Genomic DNA, 25450 nt, shown 5'->3' on the forward strand with positions numbered 1-25450 from the left:
TTGCGCCAATGCCAAGTTCTAGTTGTGAGTTCTATTTCAGCTTGTAAAACTCAGTTGCTTAAAATAACAAATATGTTTTATCTCGCAATTTCTCTGAGTCAGATGCTCAATGCCTCCGGTTCTAAGTCTCTGTTGAGGTTGTAGTTAAGTTGTCAGATGGGGCCATCGTCTCCTGTCAGGCTTGACTGGGAAGGGTACACGTCCAAGTTTCCTTATGTGGTCGTCCGCTGGATTCAGTTCCTCTTGGGGGGTTGGGCGGAGGGCTTCTTTGCTGGCTGCTGGTCAGTTCTTTGCTGTGTACCTCTACTTCTAAGCTGTGCATCTCCAGAGGGCTGGTCCTCACATGTCAGCTGACTTGCCTCAGAATGAGGGTGTAAGAGAATGGGAGAGAGCTCCCAGGATGGAAGCCACGGTCTTTCTGTACTCTAATCTCAGATTCTAGGCCATCACTTTTTTTTTTTTTTAAGATTTTATTTATTTGACAGAGAGACATCACAAGTAGGCAGAGAGGCAGGCAGAGAGGGGGAAGCAGGCTCCCTGCTGAGGAGGGATAGCCAGATGCAGGACTCGATCCCAGGACCCCGGGATCATGACCTGAGCTGAAGGCAGAGGCCCAGCCCACTGAGTCAGGTGCCCCTAGACCATCACTTTTTACCTTACTCTATTTGTTAGAAGCAAGTCACTAACACAGCCCATGCCCAAGGGGAGGAGATTATAAAGCTTAACTGCCTGCATCAGTGCATTTCTTATCTGCTGTAAATAGGACTTCTCTGTCCTAAGTCACAGGATAGGATAGCCTTTGCAGGCTGACTCAAAGCATCTAAAATTCCACAGATACTTATCTCTACCCTTTTTATTTTGTTTATTCATCTTAGCTTTGAACTACTTCTTTTCTAATTGGGTGGATTCAATCAAACCCCCTTTTAAGATATCCTGCAGGAAGTCGTAATGCATATTTATATATTAATAAAAATAACCATCTTCCTAAAGACGTCTCTACTATCTTTCAAAAAAAGGTGCAAAGTATTTAAGACTTCATAGTTACATTTGATTCATGTGCCTAGTCTGCCTCTTATTTCTTTGTTGTTTTTTATTTCCCACTTATTCTTGGGAGCTGGAGGACATTTTGTGAAAAAGGAAAATCTTTATCACTCAGGGTCATTTTGGGTATAATTCTTTAGGTCATGTGATTCTGGGAGAACTCTAGAAATTCAAAATTGTTTTATTATTTATGTATTAATGCATAACTAAAGATGTGCTGGTCAAAATCACAGCAAGGGAATTGCTGCCGTGGAAAGCCTACATATCCCATTTCTATTACGTGACCTGCAGTAATCGGATTATCTCTAACAGAAGAGAATTGACAACCTTAACATTTTAGTTCAGCATTATATGATTATAATGGGATGCCACTTATAACCTTCTGCTTATTGAATTTGTGTCCACTTTGGATTTTAATAAGTTATATTATATTCTACAAAAGGTATTATTTTTGGTTTCCATATGATTTGATTTTCCCCAATTCTTGGAAGTTTTCTGTTTAACAAGACAAAATTTGAAGTGTCCTCTTTCATCTGTTCAGACAGTAATCCACTTGTTGCTAAAGCTGACTGAGCAGTACTGACCATAGTATTGTCACAGTGCCCCGGGAGCACATGGCATATATGCGGAGAGGCATGGGGGATAAGGGCATGAACATTTTGTCCTGAAGACTCTAGGTTTAGAGGTTGGTTCTAAAGACAAACCCCTTGAAATATAATCACTGTACATAGATAACGCAAGAGTAAAAAAATCAGTTTCTCTTAAATTCTAGAATAAAAAATGTATTTCATTATCCTTTGTTGAATATTTTATTCATTGAACAAAATGCATTGAGTGTCCATATGTGCCAGTTCTCAGCTGAGAATTGTCACTTCCTGCAGATCTCGTGGTATGATAGAGAAAACAGGAGTAAATGGCTCGAAATAGTGCCATCTTTCTTTATCTAAAATGAGCTTTTTACAAAGATTTTTTTAAAAGATTTTATTTATTTATTTGACACACAGAGAGACAGAGAGCACAAGCAGACAGAGCAGCAGGCAAAAGGAGAAGAAGCAGACCGCCCGCTGAGCAAGGAGCCTAATGCGGGCCTCGATCTCAGGACTCTGGGATTATAACCTGAGCCAAAGGCAGATACTGAACCAACTGAGCCACCCAGGTGTCCCAGAAGAAGGCTTTTTCTTCTTTTAAGATTTATTTATTTCCTTTAGAGGGAGAGTGCACACTCAGCGGAGCGAGGGGCAACCTGGAGGAGAGACAAACTGAATCTTAAGCAGACTCCCTGCTGAACACAGAGCCCTTCCTGGGGTTTGATCTCGCAACCCTGAGATCATGATCTGAGCCAAAATCAAAAGTCAGACGCTTCACTGATGGAACCTCCCAGGTGCCCCTAAGGAGAAAATTTTATTATGAAATATATTGCACATGTATAAACTTTTGACCAAAAAACACTCACCATCTTTTAGTTAATGAAGACATATTAGTGTAAATGGCTTGACTAGGTGACAGTTCTTTAAAATTCTCTCACCAAAGGACATGAACCAGTCTTTTTAACCCCTTCCAAACAACCTTATCAGAAAGTCCTAGTGCTCTAAACCTGTTGTTCCCAGATCAAAGACTTCCAGTAGTGCCTCTTTGTTTACAGAATATACCTCAAACTTTTATTTAATTTATTTATTTACTTTGTTTATTATGTTATGTTAGTCACCATACAGTACATCATTAGTTTATGATGTAGTATTCCATGATTCATTGTTTGTGTATAACACCCCATACTCCATGCAACCCGTGCCCTCCTTAATACCCATCACCAGGCTCATACAACCCCCCCACTTCTAAAACTCCCCGTTTATTTCCCATAGTCCATAGTCTCTCATGGTTCATCTCCCACTCCGATTTCTCCCCCTTCATTTTTCCCTTCTCCTAATGTCCTCCATGCTATTCCTTATGTTCCACAAATAAGTGAAACTATATGATAATTGACTTTCTCTGTGTGACTTATTTCACTTTAGCATAATCTCTTGTGATCCTTACCAAGTTGATGCAAAAGTTGAGTATTCATCCTTTCTGATGGCTAATATTCCATTGTGCATATGGACCACATCTTCTTTATCTATTTGTCTGTTGAAGGACATCTTGGTTCTTTCCACAGTTTGGCTATTGTGGCCACTGCTGCTGTGAACATTGGGGTGCATATGGCCCTTCTTTTCACCACATCTGTATCTTTGCAGAAAATACCCAGTAGTGCAATTGCTGGGTCATAGGGTTGTTCTATTTCTAATTTTTTGTGGAACCTGCACACTGTTCTTTAGCTTTCTCCATAGCTTCTCCCCTTTCTCCACAGCTTCTCCAACATTTGTTGTTGCTTGCCTTGTCAGTTTTTGTCATTCTGACTGGTGTAAGGTGGTATCTCAATGTTGGGTTTTTTTTGGAATTTTTTTCTTTTTTTATTTCTTTTCAGCATAATAGTATTCATTGTTTTTTCACCACACCTAGTGCTCCATGCAATACATGCCCTCCTTAATGCCCACCACCTGGCTCCCCCAACCTCCCACTCCCCGCCCCTTCAAAACCCTCAGGTTGTTTTTCAGAGTCCATAGTCTCTCATGGTTTACCTCCCCTTCCAATTTCCCTCAACTCCCTTCTCCTCTCCATCTCCCCATGTCCTCCAAGTTATTTGTTATGCTCCACAAATTAGTGAAACCATATGATAATTGACTCTCTCTGCTTGACTTATTTCGCTCAGCATAATCTCTTCCAGTCCCGTCCATGTTGCTACAAAAGTTGGGTATTCGTCCTTTCTGATGGAGGCATAATACTCCATAGTGTATATGGACCACATCAATGTTGTTTTGATTTGAATTTCCCTGGTGGCTAATGATGATGAACATTTTTTTTCATGTGTCTGCTAGCCATTTGTATGTTTTCTTTGGAGAAGTGCCTGCTCATGTCTTCTGCCCATTTTTTGACTTGATTATCTGGTTTTTTTGGGTGTTGAGTTTGAGGAGTTCTTTATAGATCTTGGATATCAGCCCTTTGTCTGTAGTATCATTTGCAAATCTCTTCCATTCTGTGGGTTGCCTCTTTGCTTTATTGACTGTTTCCTTTGCTGTGCAGAAGATTTTTATCTTGATGAAATCCCAAAAGTTCATTTTTGCTTTTGTTTCCCTGGCCTTTGGAAATGTGTCTTGAAAGAAGTTGCTGTGGCTGATGTTGAAGAGGTTACTGCTTATGTTCTTCTCTAGGATTTTGATGGATTCCTGTCTCACATGGAGGTCTTTCATCCATTGTGAGTTTATCTTTGTGTATAATATACCTCAAACTTTTAAACCAAAAGCATGAATGAAGAGTTGTGTTCCCAGAAGACTTTTCTAACCCCATCTTTTATTACTTAATTACTTTTCAGTCCCACCTTTTATAATGAATAGTGGTTACAATACTGTATTTCAACCAAACAGTTCCCTTTCCTTATGCTATTTGCCTGCATGCCTTTCCATTTGCTGTTCCCTTCACTTGGTTGTTTAACTGGTTCTTAACCAGGGCCATCTTGTCTTTTCCCTCTTCTCCTCATCAGGGACATTTAGCAATGTCTGGAGACTTTTGGTTGTCACAGCTAGAGGATAACTGGCAGCTAGCAGGTAGAGATTAGGAATGCTACTACAATACACAGGACAGCCCCTTCAGGACAGATAATTGTCTCTCCCAAAACATTTCTAGGTTTAAGAAACCCTACCTGAATAGTACTTTCCCTCTGTTCCAATACCAAACTCTTTATGGCCTCTTTTAATGATTATTTCCTCTATGCAAGCTAGTGTTGGCCTTTCCATTCAAATAATCCCTCTTTTGACTTCAGACTTCCCTAAGCAAAGTGCTTTTGGTACTTAGTATTTTAAATAGCTTATTTAAGACTATTTTTTAGAGCAGTTTTAGGTTCATTGGCAAAATTACGGGGAAGGTACAGAAATTTCTCTTATGCCCCCACCTTCCCACACATATAATTTCTCCCATTATCAGTATCCCCTAACAGACTGATATGTTGTTATAAATGATGAACCTTCAATTACACATCATAACCATCTGAAGTCCATAGTTTACATTGGGATTCACTCTTGAAGTTATATATTCTGTAGGTTTGGACAATTGTGTAATGATATGCATCTATCATCATAGTAGCATACAGAGGATTTTCACTAAATACTAAAAATGTCTGCTTTTGCTCTCAAGCCCCCAACTACTGATCTTTTTAACTGTCTCCACAGTTTTGCCCACGTCCAGAATGTCATATGGTTAGAGTCATAAAACTGTAAGTAAATAGCTTTTTAAAATTGGCTTCTTTTGCTTAGTAGCATGCATTTCAGCTTCCTCTGTGACTTTTCATGGCTTGATAGCTCATTTCTTTTTAGCACTGGTCAGTATTCCATTGTCCGGAAGTACCACAGTTTATTTGTCCATTAACCTACTGAAGGGCATCTTGGTTGCTTCCAAATTTTGACCAGCATGAACAAAGCTGCTGTACATATTCGTGTGCGGGTTTTTGTGTGGACATAAATTTCCAGCTCATTTGGAGTGCAGTTGTGGGATCATATGGTAAACGTAGGGTTAGCTTTCCCCATCTCCTCTTTACTCCCACTTCTATCCTTCCATTCTCTAAAGTTCAGCTTATAGTACATCTTCTTTAGGAAGTCTTTCAATCACTTCTGCTCACAGAGTTCCTTCTTTCCTTTAAAATCATTTTATGGAGATGGTATGGCATAGAGCATAGGGTTCTCAACCTTAAGCAGGCATTGGAGTCCTCACATGAGGGCTTGATTAAAACAGGTTCCTGGGCTCCCTTCTGAGAGCTTCTGATTCAATAGATCTGAGTGGGACCCCAAAATGTGCCTGTCTTTCTTTCTTTCTTTCTTTCTTTTAAGATTTATTTATTTGACAGAGAGAGAGAGAGTGATTGAGCACAGTTAGGCAGAGTGGCAGACAGAAAGAGAGGGAGAAGCAGGCTCTCCGCTGAGAAGGGAGCCTGATGCGGGGGCTCAGTCCCAGGACCCTGGGATCATGACCTGAGCCAAAGGCAGACACTTAACCGACTGAGCCCCCCAGATGCCCCAAGAATGTGCATTTTTAACAAGTGCCCAGGAGAGGCTGATGCTGCTGGTCTGGGGACCACACATTGAGAACCACTGCTACAGGAAGCATAGGAGACCACCTTTGTAACCAGACAGGTCTGGATCTATATCCCAGTTCCTCTACTTCCAAGCTGTATGTCACTGAACTAGTTACTTTACCTCTCTAAGGCTCAGTTTCCTTACCTGTAAAAGGGAAACAATAATAGATTACTTTATTGGGATTAAACAAAGTAAGACCGATATGTGTTATAAAATAGCAGATTTCTTTGGTATTATTTGTCTTGTTTATGATAAATACTAAAATATGCCAGTTATTATTTTTGTTGCTGGAAAATAAAAAGTTAGAGTATAGAGATTTGTTGACATTCACAGGCCAAACCCAAAGAGGCTAGTAGTCAGCGCTTCCCAGATTGGCCTGTGAACAAGCTTCAGGAGGAAGGGAGCAATTGTTTATCATACGGTTCCTGTGAGACCCACTTCTGTGTGCATATTATCTCATCCTTCACAAGAGGAACAGAGTGTGTTGATATGTTACCATCTGACACAGAGCATCCCAAGTGGGCAGAGTTTCACTGCAAGTTTCTTAGAGGATTCACTCTTCCTAATGTTGAGCTTACCCCATCTGCTTTTAGCATGGACAAGAATATCCAGTCCAATCTGCTATTCTCTAAGTAGTAGGGTTGGTTGTTCTTGAAGTACATGGTATAAGGCACAGCAGAGATGGCAGGGGGATGCTCTCCTCACAAGAGCACAGTGGGAATGGCAAATAAGACCTTTGAGTGGCCCATCTTGGTAGGTAATTTCACCCACTGCTCTTGGCCGGGCTTGGCTGAGTGGTACTGCTCTAAGATCTGCCTTTAGGCTGAAGGGTCAGTGTCTGTAGAGGAAGCTCCTTTCATGGCCATGGCAACAGTAGAAGAGAAGCACCAGAAACATGTAAGGCATATCGAGGTCTAGGCTTGGAACTTGCATTTTCTCACTTTTGCCTGCCTGTTTTGGTCAAAGCAAGTTTCATGAGGTAGGAAAGATAGTCTCTCCCTATGATGACATTACACAATCAATTTACCAAAAGACAAAAACAAAAACAAAATGAATGAAGGCTCTACATGAGGAAAACTATAGTAATTTCAATATAAAATTAAGATCAAGATCTTGGATACCATGTTCTTGGATGAGAGGATTTAATTGTAAAAAGCTAATTATTCTCAAATCAATTTATATGTTCCATATAATTACAGTTAGAATACCAACTTGGATATGTTTTGTAGAACTGGACACAGTAGCCTTAGAGTTCAGTTGGAAGACAAAAAAAAAAAAATCTTAAAAACATCCAGGAAATTTATCTAAAAGAATAGTGACCAGGGCATCCCATGTATCAGAGCATAGTCTAAAGCCACTAAAACCCGAGCAATATGGAACTGGTATAGGAATAGACAAATTGTTCATCCAGATACAGAGCAGGAAGCATTAAAATATAACATATGACAAGATTATTTTAATTCAGGGAGGAAAGATTCATTTAACAGTTGGTGCTGGTAAAACTGATTGCCCACCTATAGGAGTACAAAATTAGATTCTGACATTTTGTATATACAAAAGTCAATTCCAGTTCAAATACTGAAATATAAAAATTAAAATGTTAAGAATTTTAGAAAGAAATTTAGGAGATAACATAAAATCTAGGGAGAGAGAAAGACCATAATGATTAAAATCCTAGATTAAAATTACATATCTGAGAATATAAATATTAAAAGTCTTGTATGAAAAATAAAATATAAGCAATGCTTGCAAATAGTCCTTAAATTTGGAACAAATATTTGCAAAGCAGGTGATGGATTAAGTAAGGGTTAATAACTATAATACTCTGCTTCTGCAATTTAACAAAAAAGACCACTTGTTAGAGAAATAGACCAAGGATAAAATCTGCAGCTCACAAGGGCAAATCCAAACAGCTGATAAGTATATTAAAAGATGGTCTAATGCAATAGTAGTTCATAAAAATGCAAACTGAATTAACACTGACATATTGCTTTTTACCTGCCAGACTGGTATATATTTTAAACGGTGTAACAGCTACTGCAAGCAGGGATTCAGGAACTGAAAGTAACAGTTATCATGTGGGTAAAGGTGAATTTTCAGAGTCCACCTCTTTGGTACCCAACATCACATTTTTCTTTCCATATATATAACCTGTCCTTCTGTTCTCAAAGTCCAGATCTCTGGGTGATGTTCAATCCACTGCTTCAGGTCTCCTTGTGTTTCCCTGGGCTCAAGTGACATACAGACTAAAAGACAAGCTATTGGTTCTCAACATAGTCATATGCTATAATTAAGAAGCAACAGGAAAAACTTCAATATAAGCTTCTGTTTGGAGAGAGACAGTAAAAACAAAAAACATCCAGCTTTCCCTGGTCCACAACAAATTTCGAATCCTGATGGGTGGGAGTAGCAAGCACTCTCTGCAAGGTCAGGGAAGTCGCTGCCAATCTACCAGACCCTGGTTTTGTTTTCCGGGACATCTCTGTTGTTTCATTCCGCAGCGTCTGGTACTTGCTGGGGTGGGAGTAGGGAATCCTCCTTGTCCATTATATTTCATGACCAGAGGTGAGGTCTGCTGCTCTGTTTTTTTTTTTTTTTTTTAAAGATTTTATTTATTTATTTGACAGACAGAGATCACAAGTAGGCATAGAGGCAGGCAGAGAGAGAGAGAGGAGGAAGCAGGCTCCCTGCTGTGCAGAGAGCCCGATGCTGGACTCGATCCCAGGACCCTGAGATCATGACCTGAGCCGAAGGCAGCGGCTTAACCCACTGAGCCACCCAGGCGCTCTGCTGCTCTGTTTTAATGGCTCACTTCTAGTTGGTGTGAGTTTGGGGGGATTGAGGATGGCTTTAAGGGCTGACTGACAGAACATCAAGTTGATATGTGAAGTAGAATCGGGGGCTAGAGTTAGGCACACAGTGAGAGGGAAGGGGAGGACCAAGAAGGGCAAGGTATTTATCTGCTGGTTCCTTCTGAAGTGTTCCATCTCTTAGAATATGTAACCTTCTCCAAATGTGTGAGTTGTTTTTATTTGGCCCCTCTACTGGGGACCCATGCAGCTCATTTTCTGCTCTGGGGTGTTGGGAAGACCCAGAACCTCAATGGGTCCCTTCTTGTCTGGAAGGGACACAGGAACGGCGCTGGCTCTGTAACAGAGAGCACAGCAGCAGGCATGCCAGTGCTTGGCCCTTAAATCTGGGGAGACTGGGTCAGCTAGTGCTATTGGAACACATTGCCAACGGCATGGATAAATCTGGACACAAGTGCCTCATTGTCCTATTGGAACAGATCCAGTACCATCAACTGCCCCTCACTGAGAGGACTGGATCTCATGCAATTCCCACCCATCTCATGCATATGCACATTCTAAAAATAGATGTAAAAACTGACTACAATCATATGACATGTAATATTTACTAATTACACAAGTAACTTTTTATTTATGCAAGATTTATTTATTTATGCAAGATTTTATGTTGGTCAGTTTTCATTTTGTCTGTTTATAGTTGGTGAGTAGGATAATAGGAAGGAAGCCCCCCTAGTCTGTAGGTCAGGCAGAAGAGGGAAAGGTGAGAAGAAAAACCCTGTCTTATTAGGGCTTGCATAGCCAGAAATTGCACTAGATTGGCCGAATATATTGGTGGTTCTCAGTGTTGGGTCAGAATCACCTGTGAACTTTGCATGCAATGCAGGTTTTCAAGTCTTATCCTACTTCAGTGAGGGTCTGTATCCTTTTTTAACTCTCCAGGTAGTAGTACTCCAATATGTACTCAAGTTTCAGCTCTCCTTGCACTAGCTCATTGTCTTGAGGTGGATATCATTGCTGACATTACAGAATCCCAGGCTGGGATTTCTAGAGGTTAAGCGATTGGTTCACATTGGGCTGGAAGATGGGGAGGAACTTAAAAAAGTAATTTCTAAAGACAACAAAAAAGTAATTTCTGCCTGAGTTGGTGGGGAGTTTAGAAGCTTGGAGATCTTAGTTAATATTAATGTGACACTGTTCTTGCTCATTTTGGTGAGGACTGATAACATGCCGAGTATGCTTTAAAAAAAGTATTGAGCACTGGGTGTTATATGCAACTAATGAATCATTGGACACTACATCAAAAACGAATGAGGTACTATATGTTGGCTGACTGAACATGAAACAAAAGTGTTGCACATTAAACCAAGAAACAAAGCTCAGTATTAGTTTACCACCTTATATTCTTAGCCTATTTTTTCATCAAAAATTTCAAATATTATATGTATATAGTTAAAAAATAAAACAATGAAGAGTATCTCCTTCAATATTAGATGTTTTGAATGCATCCTGGGGACTGGCAAGGGGAATGTTTGTGTACTTTTTAAGATACGTAAGTCATTTGAGCTGACCTCCACCTTTCCCCTAACCTTAGCCTCATTGTTAGTTTTCCACTGCATACAGAATAAAATGTAAACTCCTTCACACGATCTAAAAGACTCTTCATCATCTGGTCCTGCCCACTTCTTTAACTTTTTTCTACCATCTCGTTTAGCCCAATTTTACAACCCTGGCTTGGTGCTGTCTCGAGGTTCTTGCACTGGATGATTTCTCTGCTTGAAAGATCAAGTCTGGCTTTCAGGGCTTTCCTCAGCCAGTTTATACAATGTGTCCTTTAGTGTAGCTTATTTTCTTTAGGGTGCTGGTAGCTCTCCCAAAGTATCTCTCTGTTTAATTGTACAGTATAGGGGCTCCTGGGTGGCTCTATCTTCGGCTCAGGTCATGATCCCAGTGTCCTGGGATGGAGCCTTACATTGGGCTCTCTGCTCAGCAGGGCGCCTGCTTCTTCCTCTCTCTTTGCCTGCCTCTCTGCCTACCTGTGATCGATCTCTCTCTCTCTCTGTCAAAATAAATAAATAAAATCTTTTAAAAAATTGTACATTAGCAGCGCCTGGGTGGCTCAGTGGGTTAGGCCGCTGCCTTCGGCTCAGGTCATGATCTCAGGGTCCTGGGATCGAGTCCCGCATCGGGCTCTCTGCTCAGCGGGGAGCCTGCTTCCCTCTCTCTCTCTGCCTGCCTCTCCGTCTACTTGTGATTTCTCTCTGTCAAATAAATAAAATCTTTAAAAAAAAATTGTACATTATATTTCTCCTCCACACACAAGTAGATTCCATGAGAGTAAGGTCCTTGTCTTTTTTGTCTATGTTCCTATAATACCTAGAAAAGATTGGTGCCTGGTGCATATTTGTTGAATATATGCATATACCTTCCCAAGGACACACAAACATATATACACACACAGATGCAAGTACGAAGACACACGCACAAAGATATTTACGCCAATAGAATCATGCTGTCTTTAAACACAGAATTAGTTATGTATCTTTGAGATTTTTCCAAAAAAACAGATGTTGATCTACCTAGCTTTTTTCTTTTCTTTTCTCTTTTTTTCTTTATGGCTTAAAGATCTGTAGGATATAAAATTTAGCTAAAAATAAAAAAGCAAAAGGTAGAATGTAATACTCTTTTGTGGATGTACTATGATTCATTTACTGAGTCCCCTACTGATGGATAGTTTGCTTTTGATTCCAAGAATTTGCCTTTTCAAAAGTGTAGCATGTATACAATCATGGTATCTTGGAGTACTTCTGTTTCTCTCTTACTTCAAAATTTTTAATATTTCAGGTGCACACATATTTGAACATCATTTTCCAGAGTCATCGTATTATGTGACTGTTATTGCTGGTGGGGGGGGGCAGATGTTATTAATTAACATTAATACCTGAGGATTTTCAAAAATCAGTAAGACAGTTTTTAGAGAGAAAACACTGTTCTTTTTACTTTAGCTTCAGACTTACTGTAAATGATATTGTTCTATGTGAGATGCCAATTTTTAAATGAATTTCCTGGAAAAGGAAGAAGTATTTCCCTTATTACTCTGACTTTTGAAATAATAGCAAGAGTCAGTTAACTTCTCAAGTGTAAAATTCAACAGGGCCCATGCCGGCTGACCCATGAGAAATTTCAAAAGGCTGGCTAACGCATTATTGATTGAATTTTTTCTAAGTAGTTCTAGTAAGTGGGCAGTCCTAGGAGTGGGGCAACAGGGACAGGGCCTAAAGCAGACCTTATTGCATGTCCCCTTCTCTGCCCCACCAGTCCTGTTAACCTAGTGCTATTAGGTCATGAGGAACACAGACAGCTTTGGTGGCAAACCGCTGCTTAAAGGACCAGCCCACCCGCGGACAGGGGAAGGCAGGGAGGGAGAGGCAGTTTACCCAGCTGCACTGGGTGGTTGAGAATAAGGTGAGCTCACACTGAGTGCTCATGGGTAAGACTCAGGTCTGACTTGTCAGCAGAACCATCTCCTGCCTCACGCCCCTGTGGGTGCTTCCCCCGCATTCCAATTCATCTTTCAACAAGAGATGAGAAGGGGAAACATAGATGGCCCAGGGCTGTTCATCTGATCTGCATAGCCTAGAAGAGTGTTTCTCAAAGGGTGACTTTTGTACTTCTCTGTACCTCTGGACACACTCCAGTTTATCAGTGTTTCTTTTAAAGGCATTTGCGTAAGCCTGCTGCTCCCAACCCCGGTCTGTAGGTCTGTAGCTTATCATCACCACCCTCGGGGCAGCCACAAGTCACAGTACCGAGAAGTCATGACCAGCTCCCCAAGACCTGGCAGGACCTGCCCTGTCTGAATGGCAATTCCAAGTATTTACACCCCCAGCACCAAGAAGAAAACAAGCCAAGGGAGAATCCGTGTGTGCCTTAAGCGCTTTAAATGTACAGTGAATTCTCATACTTTTAAGTGTGGCCACATGAATATTTTGAGCCTTATCAATCTGGTTAGCAATTCCTCTTTCCTCAGGGAGAAGAAAGGGTTTGGCATAAGGTGGGTAGAGTGGCAGATGTATTTTCTCTTCTATATCTGGACTGAGTTTAAAAAGAGAGATTTTCCAAGTAGAAATGCTAGAACTCAGTTTCAGCAACAGACGTCTGAAGACAGGGGCTCTTTTAAACCACCTTGGTGTGTTCCCCTCCCTTTTGTCTTTCTGTACTGTTTTTCTGTAATTGCGATTTTTTTTTTTAAACAAAATTTTGGAAGACCACATATAATCTAAGTGACATACGTGGTGATGCGACGTTAGGAGTACTCTTCTCTATCGGGGGCCTTTTTCTTGTGCTAAGGGCTAAGGCTCCATGAGATGCTAGAATACCTCAGGAAGAAGATGACGTCACTGACCAAGACTTCACATTCCCCAGCCAGATGGAAACCACTTTGTGAGATCGCCCTTACCTCACCCATCTCCTTATATCCTCGTGCTTAGTATGGCAGGTGGTAATGGTAATTAGTGTGGTATTGAACTCTAAATATGTGATGAAATGTGGACAGGTTTTTTTTTTTTTTTTTTAAGATTTTATTTATTTGACTGACAGAGATCACAAATAGGCAGAGAGGCAGGCAGAGAGATAGGGGGAGGCAGGCTCCCTGCTGAGCAAGAGCCTGAAGCGGGGTTGGATCCCAGGGCCCCAGGGTCATGATCTGAGCCGAAGGCAGAGGCTTCTGAGCCACCCAGGCACCCCTGTGGACAGGTTCTTAACTCATATATGAACTTTGCAAGAATGTGTGCCTTTGAGCGGGTTTTGAGCATCTCATTATATATTCCCATCATGCCAGTAGGCTCAATTGCATAATAGTTCCAAAGGTTCTACCTGCCAGAGTCTTATCTGTGTTCATGTTGTATTCTAGAAGACTCTGGAAGGATCTGATACTTAGGGAGAAGGGCTTGTTGTGTTAGCAGTAACTGTAGGCATTTGTTCATTTTCTATTTGGGAAAATTGCTCTTTCACCAAGATATTTATAATTTTTTTTAAAATGACACTCATTAGATGGTAATGTAGTGATTTCTCTTCCAAACAGGAGGAATGAATTTAATTTTTTTCTAAAGAACCTATTATTACAGCTAATGATTTGTAGGTCATTAATTACTTTGCTTGTGGCTGATGAGGCGGTGGTGGGATCTGAAGGTCCAAGACCTTACTCCTCTAATTATAGATATATTCCTTTCAATGATAACTGAAAATTTATTTGTAAATATTATTTTGTAAGGAGTTGAATCATAATTAAAGCTCTGTAGTGCATTATTTTGTTTCATGTAAGTTTTCATTCTATTTTACCAAGGTTTTTTTTTTTTAAGCTAGGTGTACTTGTACTTTCTTGGTGAGTGGATTCCTTCTTGGGTATAATAGTCACACCTCTTTCATCCTAGCAGGGAAGAAATAAAGAGGCAAAGACGACAGGAAACAGGAGTGGAGTGTTACATAGCCCACTTTGTGAGTAACAAGGAGAGAGTATGGTCCAAGGATGGATTTGTCCCAAGTAAATGTTTATTTCTCCAGTGTGGTTGTAGGTAGCCTATCAGATATAATACAATAAGCAGAGATGAGCACAGTTCAAAATGAACAGATGTTTTTTCTATCAGAGTAAATTTTAACTTCAAAGACATATTTATTTTTATATTTAATTTTTGGTTGTATGGTCTATTTCAAAGCTCCAAAATGATTCCAGAATTACTTTTCTGTACAAGATTTGAATAACAACTTATGTATCTCTGGAAGGTTAGAGGCAAAAAGTATGACAGGCACTGGGAAATCACGGCAGACAGCAGTGAAGTGATCTCACTTTATGTCATAGAATTCTCGTGCTTTGACCGAAACTAGATTAAGAGATGGTGGCATAACGGAAGGAGGGAGTAGGTAATGTAAAACTGTAAGGGGCCGACAATGACGGGAAAGAAGACTACTTTAAGAATGGGCATTTCATTCTTCTTTCCTGAAAATTCTAGAATGATGCTTTCCAGGGAATGTGCAAATAATGATTTGGAGGATGACAGCTTTAAGACTTCAATGATGACAAAGCTTAGTACAATTCAGCATGGCACAGATAATTGAGTATGCATGGAATGTTCTTTAACACATAGACCAACTTTTCCCATCATCCACCATGTACAATTTCATGTTTTCATGAAAAGATGGCAATACAAAAACCCAAATAACTAGGAGATAGGCTGTTTGTTATTCTTTCTTAATTTTGTTGCCATTTTGAAATCTCTCAGGCTTTGCATTTCTTTCTCAAATTCCTCTTTTTCCCTTTTGCTTGGCCTTGGGACAACATTAGTTAATACTCTCGTTGTTTACCCCTTGAATTAATTATCATGAGTTGTAGAGACACATGTTCTGCTCTCTGTTGCACATCATTAAGTGGCATCATTAAAACATTAAATTATATCAGGATGAAAAACACTTGTGAGTTCTGCTCATTTATATACCATCCTTGCAAACTCTCCTTGGGAACAGCCATCTGTGCAAAGATCTTGATGAGGAAAGAGAAGAGAAGTTTATAGATTATAGACTCTGCACAAACACAGTTGAGGAACTCCGTGATAATCGTTGGCTCACAATGACTCCCCACAATGCTCTAACATAGTTTGAGTAAGATTATGGCCAGAGCTCCACTGTCTCTCACCTTTAAGAAAACTATGTTCGCATTAACTGGGGAGTATATACAGTACTAAGTTTCCTACTAAGAGATACATGTTACAGTATCTGTTAGAAAGTTACTGACAAAGTGAAGTGTGGTTACAAAGAGCTCTAAATCTCTACTCCAGGTGGTTGGAAAGAGGGAGGGCAGCAGTGGGCAGAAGTGAGGTTTTTTTGGAGGGTCTTTTGTCTAATGGCTTTACTCTGGTTTGGCAGAACCTTAGAATTAGGTCAACGGTCTACATCTGTCATGCAGTAGAGCTCCTCGTGTCAAGGTTCTGATGTAGGAGATCTTCGTGTAAATCCTGGGTTTGCCGTGTACTCTGTGTAAACTCGAAGTCTCAGTTTCCACCTTTGTAATACTTCCTAAAGTTGTCATGATGATTAAATTTAATCATGTCTGTAAAGACACTCAACTAAGGCTGCTAACTCTTATTTTAGTGATGTAGGTACAAGTTCAAATGCAAATCACGATGCTTCTTTTCTGAGGGACTGTAGATGAGTGGTTGGGAGCGGGCGATGAGGAGATGGCATGGAGGTACCTAGGATTTCATGCATCTCCTAGAGTTCATATTGCTCACTGGCTTTTCAACTTTTCTTTGCTTCCTTTTGTTCCAGAGCTGTAGCTGTAAGAGTCAGCAGTAATGGACTGGTGAGTAGGCAATCCTCAGGTGCTACACATCTCTCAGCCATAAGGTGCTAGCATCTGGGTAGGTAGAGAATTACTCATTGTCAAAAGGAAGCCAGAGGCTCTAAGTCAATCCTACTCCTTACTGAATGCAGAGCAAAGATTCTGGGATATGAAACTAAAGCAAAGAGAAGATTTACTAAACGTGGTGTTACAGGTTTAATTGTTTCCCACTCCCACCCCCAAATTCATATGCTGCCATCCTAACCCTCAGTACCTTAGAAGGTAACTTATTTGGAAATAGGATGATTGCAGATGGAGTTAGTCAAGAAGAGATCATACAAAAGGAGGGTGGGCCTTTAATCCAAGATGACCAGTGTCTTTATAAAAAGGGGAAATTTGGACACACACACACACACGGAGAACACCATGTAAACATGAAAGCAGGGATCAAGTTCATGCATCTATGAACTACAGATCACCAAAGATTTTCAGCAGATCACCATAAGCTGGGAGAGAAGCAGCACAGCCAGAAGGAACCAAGCTTGCTAACATCTCCATCTTGGGCTTCTATTTTTTTTTTCCTTTTCTTTAGTGTTTTTTTTTTTTTTTCTTAAGATTTTATTTATTTGAGAGAGAGAGAGAGCATGAGCCAGGGGGAGGGGCAGAGGGAGAGGGAGAAGCAGACTCCCTGCTGAGCTGGGAGCCTGATGTGGGGCTCTATTCCAGGACCCAAGGATCTTGACCTGAACCAAAGGCAGATGCTTAACCTATTGAGCCACCCAGGCGCCCACGTCTTGGGCTTCTAGATTCTAGACCTGTGATACAATAAAATTCTCTTAAGCCGTCCTGTTTGTGGCACTAGCCCTAGCAAACCAATACACACACATAAAATTAATCTCCATTTCTCTTAAAGCTGGGAAGAGGGTGAAGCAAATGAAACACTTGCCTCAGCACATTTAAAGGGCACCACAAAAAAAAAGGCCCTTACTAATCAAAATAAATAGTATCTGAATGCAGTATTTTTTTAAAAATTGAAAATAATGCAAAAAATCAATGCCCCAAATATCAAAAGTTTAAAGAGCAATAGGATTAGTAACAGCTTCATGCTCAGCATATTGGAGCATGGGGCAAAAGAAATGAAAAAATTAGTAATGCTGTGTTCATAGTATTCTTAAAGAACACTAAACTTAAAGAAACATTAACCTACATCTCGTGTTTACTGCGATATAAGCATCACAATCAACACCTTTATACATCTACACTTTTCTAATGATTCCCTCAGGCTAGATTAGAAGAGAAATTTTTAGGCCAAAAAATGTACAGATTTTATGATTTGATACTCGTTGTTAAACTGACAAAATTTCGCTTTCCCCATGGGTTTATGGATACCTTTTTCTCCTGGATATAGTTTGGTGTCTTGAATATTTCTCTTATTTTGTGAATCACCTGTTTACGTCCTTTATATATTTGTTTGGGTTCTTCATCTCTTTCAAAGTGTTTTATTTAAAGAGATCTTACATTACGGATATTATCTGGAGATTAACTCCTAGTTAATGTTATATATATTGCTAAAGTTTTCTCCAGTTTATCAGTCGTTTGTGGGGGTTTGTTTGTTTGTTTTAGGACTTTATTTATTTGAAAGAGAAAGTGAACAGGAACAGTAGGAGGGGCAGAGGGAGAGAGAGAAGCAGACTCCTTGCCCAGCAGGAAGCTTGATCCCAGGACCCTGGGATCATGACCCAAGCTGAAGGCAGACACTTAATTGACTAGGCTACCCAGGCGCCCCAGTCCTCTTTTAACTTAATTTATGTTATGTTTTACTCAACCAGAAACCTGAAGGTAGGTGGGAAGAGGAGAGGACTAGAGCAGAGAAGAAGGTAGTTTCTTTTCATAAGGTCACGAGCAGACTAATAAGCATGAAGGGCAGGCACCTGAGGTCAGAACAGGCCAGAACAAGGAGGAAGAGCTTGTCACTGTATCTCTTCACTCCTGAAGAACTAAATCCAAGTCTATCTACTACACACATACCGACTGACTGGCATGTGCTAATGAATTCCACTATTTTTTTTTTTTTGACTTAACCCACTTGGAGTTAAATTTTTGTAATGTGTAGGCAGAAAGAGTCCTGATAAATCAGGCCACATAATTTGGGAAATATAATTTCTTTTTCTGTTAAATACAAGGAGAGATTTCCAGGGAACCTTAAGAATTGAAAAAGTAGACGACTTCATTTTCCTGATTTTGGAGGGCAAAGGCTCAGGTGGTGTTTAGACAGACCACTTATAAATGAGAAGATAAATTAGGATTTTGACATCAGAATCATGGAAGCTGTTAGTATTTATGCATATCTAAAGCTCAAAGAGTAAAGGCTGAGTTGGAACTGAGGGTTAAAGTTTCTGTTTACCCTCAGGGAGGTTTGCCTCCAGGGAGAAAATATGCTGAGCCTATTGACTAAGCCTTCTGGCTTTTTGGCAATTATTTTTATTGTGTAATACTATGTTGGCATTTGGTTTTGAATACTGCGGTCTTCTGGGTGGGTTAATAGGAGTCCTCCCTTGGGACATGGAAGAGTACCAGGGACTGAGCTATTATTATTTCACTCTAAATTTAGCCATCTCTGTGCAGCTCTGTGATGATGCAGCCAGGACTTTGCAAACTACATTTCCCAGAATTCTCTTTCTGTTAGGCTCCTCAAGTAGCAGGCCCTACAAAGGAATTGGGAGTCAGGAGGAGGAGAGAAGGGATTTTCATCCTGCTGGCTTGTTGTTCCTCTTAGAAAGGCCCCTACATCAGCATTTTGTCGTGGTCTCCAGCTTCTTGTACTACTTTTCTTGCATGTCTCCTCAGAGGTACCTAGAGCAGACAGGTCTCCCTCCTTTGACCTTCTAGGCTCTGATAATGTAAGCTGGTAGCCGCATTTAGGATCTCTGCATTACCTCAGTGTTTCTATTTTGCTCTTTCGGCCAGCAAACACCTGTGTAATCAATTCCTTACATTTAATTCTCTTCCCGGCTAGACCTTAATAGGTAATAATAGGATTGGTTCCAGGAAACGTATCCTAAAAGATAGATTTCTGGAATTGGTTCAGTTATGTTTCTTGGCTTTAAATACACTGATTAGGGGCACTGAGTGGCTCAGTTGGTTAAGTGTCTGCCTTCAGCTCAGGTCATGATCCTGGGGTCCTGGGATCGAGTCCCACATTGGGCTCCCTGCTCAGCAGGAAGCCGGCTTCTCCCTCTCCTGCCCCCCATCTGTGTTCCCTCTCTTGCTGTGTCTCTCTCTGTCAAATAAATAAAATCTTAAAAAAAAAAAAAATCCTAAATACATTACTTAACTCTTTGGGGAAAAAAAGGGGGTGGGTTACTAATAATCCATGACATGCATTGGTATCATGATTAGGTAAATGATTGTGATGCAATGTTTGCTGAAGCCAATGCCTGGGAGACCAAGTAGCTGTCTTCATACTTTTTTGTTTTGTTTTGTTTTGTTTTGATTTGATTTGAATGAAAACCGCCAACTCTAGAAGGGAGGGTAGCTGCTTTTGACTGCACTGGTGAGTCGACTGAGAGAAAAAATGACCAACCTCCAGCCTTTAAACTTTCAACTAAAGACACTGTTGGATAATCAGAGTTTCTATAGCAGCCCCAAAAAACTCTCTTATTTTTCTGTAGCCACTAAGCTGACTTTGCTGCAGATTAGTCCATAATTTAATTGGGTAGGCTGCAGAATTACAATACCAATTGGATTTATAACCTGCCAACTTCTTACTGGAAAGATTGGGAAGGAGTAAGACCTGGAATGGGGTATCTGTGTAAACTCAAAGCTGAGAGTCTTGAACCCTTGAGTTTTTCTGAGACTCTGTTACCACCAAAATCAACTCCTCCCACCTCACCTTGTCAACACCTACCAGCACCACCTCTCACGGTCTCTATAACTTGAGTCAGAACAAGTACAAGGTATGAGTCGGGAGGGTATAGTTATGCTAAAAATAATTGCAAAATTGTGTTATTACATATTTGCAGAAACATGGCTAATTTATGTGGGAATAGGTTTTCTGATTGTTAGATTGAGAGGAATGAAACATAACATTGGGTTAGGCTAAATTTACTGAAGTGTGTTCATAGAGAGTCTGGATTCAGGCAGCTGAAAGTGGCTGTTACTGTTTGGCCAATTGACTGAAACTTGAGCTTACTGGTTGTCTACACTCAATGAGGTTGAGATGTCAGAGCTTTTGGGAGTAGTTTTGCAGAAGAAATCCAAAGGTTTACAGAGTTGCAAACTTTGGAGTAGATTAATCATAGACAGCCTCACACTTCTCCACCTGCTTCACTCTAACCCTACAGAGGGCCCAGTGATGACTTCCTTCACGTAGGCATGGAGAGATACATCAGTGAGAGGAGCTTCAGCATCTGTTAAAGACTGCATGATTGTGGTAGATGTTCTCTGGAGGCTAGGGATAAAGGTATCAGAATGCTTTGACTCTCTTGATGTAGGAAGACAGTGAGGCCCTTCAAATTTAAGTTTGTTGGGACTAGAAGTAGAACCAGAACATGTATCTCTTGATTTCCAGTCTGAGACCCCTTCATTAAGCCTCATTAGGTCCAAATCCATCAATCTGTTCTGACATATACTTCAAGACTCAAAGTCACTTTGGTTTTACATGTATATATTCACACGTACTTGTTTTCTTCCTCACATTTGACTTATGAGGAGAAAATACTGAGACAAACTCTAACATCCAGAACCAAACATGGCAGTCCATTACAGTAGTGATTGCATGCACGTTTTTGTGGCTATCCAGCTACAAAGGCAGCACTGAGCGATTGTAAGAGATCCTATGACCTACAAAGCCCGAAAAGTTTACCATCTGGCCCTCGATGGAAAATGGTTGCCTATCCCTGCTCTAAAATTAAGAACACTGCAGATAGGGGCGCCTGGGTGGCTCAGTTGGTTAAGTGACTGCCTTCAGCTCAGGTCATGATCCCGGAGTCCTGGGATCGGATCCCACCCACATCAGGCTCCCAACTTCATGGAGAGTCTGCTTTCCCTCTGACCTCCCCTCTCATGCTCTCTCACTCTCTCAAATAAATAAATAAAATTTAAAAAAAAAAACACTGCAGATAAAGTTTAAGTTTCAGGTGATCACTCTTCCTTTTGTCAGCATAAATTTGATAATACCATGTTTTTGTGTTTATAGATTATTTGTCAATTTAAGTAATCTGTGATTTCTCTGGTCATTAAGAATGATGGGGACAATTTTTCCAGAAGACTGAACAGAATGACTGACTCCTTGAGAAGGTGGGCAATTTTGTCTTCCCTTTTTTAATTTTTAAATTTAATTTAATTAATTTATTTAAAATTTTTATTTATTTAGGGAAGAGAGAGAGAGCCCGAGCAAGGAGAGGGGCAGAGAGAGAGAGATTCTCAAGCAGACTCCATGCTGAGCATGGAGCCTGATGCAAGGTTTGATCCCACAACCCTGAGATCATGACCTGAGCTGAAATCAAGTGTTAGAGGCTCAACCGACTGAGCCACCCAGGCGCCCCTCACCACCTTTTAAAAGTAGGCTCCATACCCAGTGTGGAGCCCAATATGGGGCTTGAACTCACAAACCTGGAATCAAGACCTGAGCTGAGATCACGAGTCAGATGCATAACTGACTGAGCCGCCCAGGCACTCTTGCCTCCCTTTTCACACGTGAATCGTAAAGAGTATGATACCAGAGAGAACTTTTACGGGTCACTGGTACAATGCAAAGCTGCCTCCTGATGCCCCTTAATCCTGATGATTAAGAGGAAAATTTACTTTTATAATTGCTAGCATTCACTATCTATATTTTTAAATATTTACTTATTTGAGAGAGAGAGAGCGAGCTAGCAAGGGAGGGACAGAGTAGAGGGAAAGTGAGAGAATCTCAAGCATACGACTCATGGAGTGTGGAACCCCATGTGGGGTTTGATTTCACAACCCTGAGATCATGACCTGAGCCAAAACCACGAGTGTGATGCCCAACTGACTGAGCCACCCACGTGCCCCAACATTCACTATATTTAAAAAAAAAAAAACAACTCCTTCAATATAGCTCTGTAGACCAACCACCTAAAGACAACCATTGTTAATTGTTAATTTGGGTTCTTGATGAGCATTAGTTTTCATTGAAAAATGCTAGATAAAGACAAAGACTAAATGGAGGCATTCATTATTCTCTGATTGTTTCTAGCTTAGCCCCACATGTAATATTTATAGCATATGTAGTCAATAAATAATTAGTTGTCACCTCTCTCATTTTTTTCTTGAGGAATGTAAGATTGCATGTATTTTCCACAAGTCAAGAAACATGCTTATAACCAGGACAGGCCATTATTTCCTAAATTACTGAAGTCACCCTGGAGATGAAGTTGTTTTGAGATGATTGATTTTTTTCATTATCCCACCAGCCTGAATATTTACTGTTGTGTTCTTTTTCACCATTCATATTTAAAAAAAAATCTCTCAGGGAAATAGAAACAAAAAATGTCCCTAGGATCTGTCTCCATTTTATGGCTGCTCCGACGCACGCCCTTGTCTAGCTTCTGTCTTTCCTGTGGAACTCCATCACGTCGTCTTGGTCAGATTTTTCTTCCCAAAAAACACCACTTAAGAATGCTTCCTGATGGACGGACAATGGGTACTGTGTCAGTCTGAAGACCTACTCCAATGCCTTTTCTCAAGTGATTAAACAAATATACTAATTGAATAGTGATTTGATTCTTCCTTCAGCTTTGATCCCCTTTGCTTCAATGAACACTGTATTAATGTCCCGTTGCTGAAACAAATCACCTCAAGTTCAATGGATGAAAGTGACACACATCTATTAGCTTAGAATTTTTGGAAGTCGGAAGCCCAGACTGGTTCTCACTTTTGGAAATCGAGGTGACTGCAGGGCTGTATTCTTTTCTGGAGGCCTCATGGGAGCATCTGTTTTCCCACTTTTTCCAGTTTCCACTTCATTCCCCTTCCATCTTCAAAACCAGCAATGGCCTGTTCCGTCTTTCTCACGTCGTAATACACTGACACCGACACTGTGGGCTCCCTGCACATTTAAGGTCCCTCATGATTACATTGGGCCCCTCATGGATGACTCATGGTGAAGTCTCCCAGGTCAAGATTCTTAATTTAATCACAGCTTAAGTACAGTTCAAAATCCCATCGGCTATGTGAGGCAGCGCATTCACAGATTCTTGGGGATTAGGACATGGGCGTCTTCCCGGTGAGTGTATTACCCTGCCTGCCACAAACAGGTTCGCTCAAAAGAGTAGATAATGTCTGAAATGGACCAGAATCATTGGGGAGATTTTGTTTTCCTGTTGCTATTTCTCAGTTATACTAGTTTGCTACTTCAGCTGTCACCGGATAGAATACGTTTTGGGGATAAAATTACTATTCTTGCATGCCCCTTTTCAGGGCTGGCCTGAGGCAAATTGTGAACCTGCAAATGAATTAGTTTGGCCTGTCTATCCCCCCTCACCCTCCCTGAGTCCTATTTCTTCCCTCCCAGAACTCTGCTCTCTTTTCTTACTTGTAGTTTTCAACTAATCCTGATAAGGTATTTTGTAATAGGAGCTAAAAAAATGATGCTCCTACAGATATTTTTACATTATCAAATGGTTTTTGAAAATTAAAAGACTTCTAAGTGTTTAGGACATGGAGTGGAACTATATGATCCCAAATCAGTAATATACTGATAGTAAATTATATTCAAATATTTACTCATCATATGCTATGCTAGTCACTGGGGGGATTCAAAAGGAAAGTTCAGTTCTCAGTAAGTTGTTAATCTGGTCCATTGAAAATTCATATTATTGGATCAGAGAGCTTTCAAACCACCCATGTAAGTTCTAGTCCATTTTAGCTATACTATCATTTGCAAAATTAGGGTTTAAAACTAGAATTTTTCTTTATGGAATTGCTACGGACCTCTATTTACCAATGGTTGCAAATTTACTAGTACAAATGTGCCAGGGGAATGTAGCCTTCAAATTTCTTATACCTTCTGGTGGCAGAATTTGGGGAGGAAGTGGTGAGACATAAACTTCAAATTTGCCAGTACCTAATGTCTTCTGGTTTGAATATTCTTCTCTGCATGATTCAGATTCTTAGGTGTAAAATTGATTTTCCCTCTTTCTCTATACTTCTAGAATGGTATTTGGTTGCATTTGGAGATGAGACTTATGTGACCACATAATTGTAGGAGGCTACATGGGCCTGTAGATTTTAGCTAGTCTGTGGAGTGGCCATTCTGGCTTTCTTCGTAGACATCTGCTGAAATGCTTGTGTGGTCACTTGGACACATGCTGGTATATATCCTGGTCCCAAACATGTTTCCAGAGGAGAAAGCCACGTATTTTGGCTTTGCGTTCCCACGCTTTTGCTGATCCTCCAGCTCTCAGATTTTGGTCCCTTTATTAGAGCGTGTGGAAACCACTAGGTCTCCTGCATCCCTCGTGTGTGGGGGCTGGGGGAGACCTGCATGCTGCTTCAGGCTCACTTGGCAGCATTATTTCTTCTGCATCACTCTGGATGAGGTTGTATGTGGCACCCCAACTAGGGGCATAAAATCTTTCAAGTATTGCAGGTAAGATTTCCAGGAGACACACTCTGAGGTGGAGATTTACATGCAGAAGTTTGTTGGGGAGGGCTCCCAGAGCCTACAGCTGGGTGGAAGTAATAGAGGAATGATCAGAGCAGGATAGAAGTGTGATAGAATGCCACAAAGTCTCCTAATCCTGTAGAGAGGCTTTGGAGCTGAAATAAACCATCAAGGTGTCCTGAATTAAGGCAAGGGTCTAGGAACCCTCTATTGACCAATACTGGATCAGTATTAGACCTGCATTGACCAGTCTTTGGGGAGACTTGCTTCTTGCTGACCTGCCCCACCCCCCCAGAGTCATTCCCTTGCATAGTGGGGCTCTCTTCAGCTGAAAGCAGTTTCCTGAGAAATATTTAGTTGTGAACTGTCAGACATCAATATTGTCACCACCTAGGGAAATGAGTGCATTAGTATTGGAGAAGGGAGGAACTGGGGACCACACCATAACATCCACTATCCTGGGGAAACATGCCATTAGCTACTC

At 40.7% G+C, this 25450-nt stretch overlaps 1 long non-coding RNA gene across 3 annotated transcripts in view; it reads right to left on the reverse strand.

Moving 5' to 3' along the window:
* Nucleotides 1-14349: 14349 nt before the first annotated feature.
* LOC116568700 overlaps nt 14350-25450 on the reverse strand; it is a 38038-nt gene continuing 26937 nt past the window's right edge. For 2 of the 3 annotated variants that reach the window (XR_004276732.1, XR_004276733.1), the window contains exon 3: nt 14350-16412. This is a non-coding gene — a long non-coding RNA (uncharacterized LOC116568700). Of the gene's footprint in view, nt 16413-24426; nt 25031-25450 lie in introns of all 3 variants that reach the window. The other variant, XR_004276734.1, reaches the window with a different exon arrangement.

Source organism: Mustela erminea, chromosome 11 (genome assembly GCF_009829155.1).
Source record: "Mustela erminea isolate mMusErm1 chromosome 11, mMusErm1.Pri, whole genome shotgun sequence".
In the NCBI taxonomy this organism is placed as follows: Eukaryota; Metazoa; Chordata; class Mammalia; order Carnivora; family Mustelidae; genus Mustela; species Mustela erminea.